This window comes from Apis dorsata, unplaced genomic scaffold, assembly GCF_000469605.1.
Source record: "Apis dorsata unplaced genomic scaffold, Apis dorsata 1.3 scaffold_245, whole genome shotgun sequence".
NCBI classification, from domain to species: Eukaryota; Metazoa; Arthropoda; class Insecta; order Hymenoptera; family Apidae; genus Apis; species Apis dorsata.
The window spans coordinates 73,479-76,431 of NW_006263524.1; the positions used below are offsets into that span (position 1 = coordinate 73,479).

Genomic DNA, 2,953 nt, shown 5'->3' on the forward strand with positions numbered 1-2,953 from the left:
AGGGAGGAGGAAAGGGAGGAGGCGAGCAAACGCGGAATACAAAGCAGACCGAATGATAGAAGGAGTTTTTGGGTGGAGGGCAGAGAGGGAAGGGACCCCCTGCCGTCTATTCAAACCGCGCTTGAGTTATTGCCGTGGATAATCTGTAAATGTATTTATTTTGATTTTTGCCCGTGAATTTTATTTGCTCTCTTTCCTTCTTCCAGTTGTCTCTTCTGCATCCTTATTTCTTACGATTTGATTGTCCGAGTCTAATTACTTAGAAAAGATAACGGTAAAATCAGGAATCAGAATAATAGTATACAGTAATAATAGTAGTGATGATAATTCAGTTAGTCGAAGAAAAAAAAAAAAAAAGAAAAAAAAGTAAAGGGAAAAATTCGATTCCAACAAGAAATTTCTTCTCCCGATGGTTATACGCTTGATTGACAGAAGCGAGGGGCGAGGGTAAATTGGAGAAACGAGAGGCGAATGGGATAGGAGAGACAGAGGAGCCGGCACGCAATGCCTGATCTGCTCATGAGCGTGGAAATCCCCCGTGGCAGCCTTGGGGTTCCGAAACATCAGCGTGATTGCGTTCCTCCAGCGAAGGTATTCCATTACCGGGTACCCTCATTCCAGTTTCCACCCCCGCGCTCGACAACCGTGCATTCGACGCGCAAACCGATATGGTTCGATGAATCGTTGCAAACGCGCCTTAAAACCTGCGATGAACTTTCGCTCGCGCGACATCGTTTTAATCGATGTGAAAATTTGGTGAAAATACAGTGAGAAACGGTAATCTGATTAATGTTAGAACTTGGAAATTAATATGTCGTTTCGATCGTGTATATTCGTAATCACGTTTGTTTTAGTTGAATTTATTCGATGGATAGACAAAAGTTTGAGGAGTATGTGGATTAGAATATAGAGGAGAAATTAGTACCGCTGATTTTCGTGTGGTGCGCTCGAGTCGATTGATGTACATGACGTACGATCGAGAGCAAGTAACTTTGAAAGTATTAATTTTTCCAGTCCATGTTCTTTTACTTCTTTTCTTCATTCATGGAGAGTACTGTATCTGTAAGTTATAAATTTTGTATCCAATTCGAATATTAAAATGTTGTATCGGTTAATACTTTCGGATAGATTTGACGATACGAAGGTAAGTTGAATAAACAAAATTCCAGAGAAAGGTTATAAATAAATTTGATAAATAAGTAAATATCCGCGGTGTCTCTGTAAGTATTTAAGTAACATGCTTATAGATATATCTTTTAAGTTATAAATCGTTCGATCGTATACATTTGTAATTATCACGTTTTAGAAATTTATTCGACGGATAGACACAAGTTTGAGGAGGATATACGAATCAAGGCTGATGAGAAATTAGTATCGCTGATTCTCGCTGTGGTGCGCTCGAGTCATTGCATTGATGCATGAAGTACGATAAACGAGTAAATTTTAAAACTATTTTTCCAATCCATATTTTTTGGAAGACTTCTTCACTCGTGGAATACATACTATTTGTAAGTTATGAACTTTAATTAAATTATAGGTAGCTAGTAATTGGATCCAACTTGAATGTCAAAATGTATCAGTTATACTTTCAGATGGATTTGACAGTACAGAAAGTAAGTTGAATGAACAAAGTTCCAGAGAAAGGTTATAAATAAATTTGATAAGTAAGTAGATATCCCTGTAGGTATTTAAGTAACACGCTTATGAAATAATAATACGAAGAACGAGGGGAATTTGGGACTCGTGGATAATGAACTGTGAAATACGTTCGACCTCGTTTCCGAATTAATCTTCCTTCTGTCCTGAATGTTTCTTGGACTGTTTGGACGTGTTTATCGGCGCGTGTCTCGACTCTCGGATCGGATATAAAACTTTCCACCCTTAAAAATTTCTTCTTCGTCAAACGTGATAAATATTCTCGTTACATTTTGTCCGATTGTACTCTAGAGCCAAAATTCGGTCGAATCAAAATTCTCTCTCTCTCTCTCCCTCTTTCTCTTTCTCTCTGTGAAACGTTGGTGAAAGGACAAGAGGACAGAGGTTTCTCACGCGAGATCTCCATTTTCATGGGCGCAATTTAATCGCGGCCAGGATGTCTACCAGCGAGTCGCACGAACGAATGAACTAAACTTTCGAGAGCTATCGATTATCAGCCCCCCGCTATTCTCCTCTGTCGCTCAGGACATTCTCCTCCTACCACCATCCCGACATTCATTAGCCCCGGCGAAGTAATTTAATTTGTCCCAGGATTTGTGGAATGTTAATGAAAACAGGACAGCCATCCCTGTATCAATTCCTGATTAAACTTGGTTCCTCCTATTCCATTCCCTCCCTCCCCCTTTCTTCTTTGTTTATCGAGCAATTGTCGGGAATATAACGGTTCGTGAAAGAGAAATTGGGAAAAACGTAGATGATTGAAAAAAACTTAAGTTAAACGAATCAAATTCGCACGTTACATATCGATCTAGATCACTAATCTTCTCATTACTTTCAAATCGACAAACGAGAAACCACCTCCTCGAAAAAAAATCTTTCGATCAACTCCAGCGAGCCATGGTATCTACAAGCATTCCGCTTGTGCAATGGTGGCCATACGCGTGTCCATGGTTAGGTACACGTAGTAGACGTGATAGGTTAAAGCCGGTAGGTTGGCGCGTCCAGATTCCAGGACGGCGGTTGCGGGAGAGAATGGAAGCGTGGCGACAAAGGGGAGGAGAAGGGAGGGGAGAAGAGAGGAGGAGGAGGATGGAAGCGGGTTAAATGGGGTTCGCTGGGAGTGACGCGGGGCTAACCGAGCGGAATCACGAGCTCCCAGGAATCGAATCCATGCGTCACCCAGGCCTGCCAACACCATTTGCACCCACCACCAACTTCCACGGACCTTAAGTTCCGCTGCCAGCCATCCACCGGAAATCCTCTCCTCCGCGCTTCGATTAAACACTCGGCTCTCTCT

General features: G+C 41.7%; 1 protein-coding gene and 1 long non-coding RNA gene across 2 annotated transcripts in view; one reads left to right on the forward strand and one right to left on the reverse strand.

Annotated features, from left to right (window-relative positions):
• The window catches only part of LOC102671067, a 101,576-nt gene that overhangs the window by 41,065 nt on the left and 57,558 nt on the right, over positions 1 to 2,953 (reverse strand). The window lies entirely within an intron of this gene.
• Positions 867 to 2,953, forward strand: part of LOC116185658 — a 6,364-nt gene continuing 4,277 nt past the window's right edge. The window contains exons 1-3 of the long non-coding RNA XR_004150526.1: positions 867 to 1,062; positions 1,307 to 1,508; positions 1,593 to 1,664. This is a non-coding gene — a long non-coding RNA (uncharacterized LOC116185658). The remainder of the gene's footprint in view (positions 1,063 to 1,306; positions 1,509 to 1,592; positions 1,665 to 2,953) is intronic.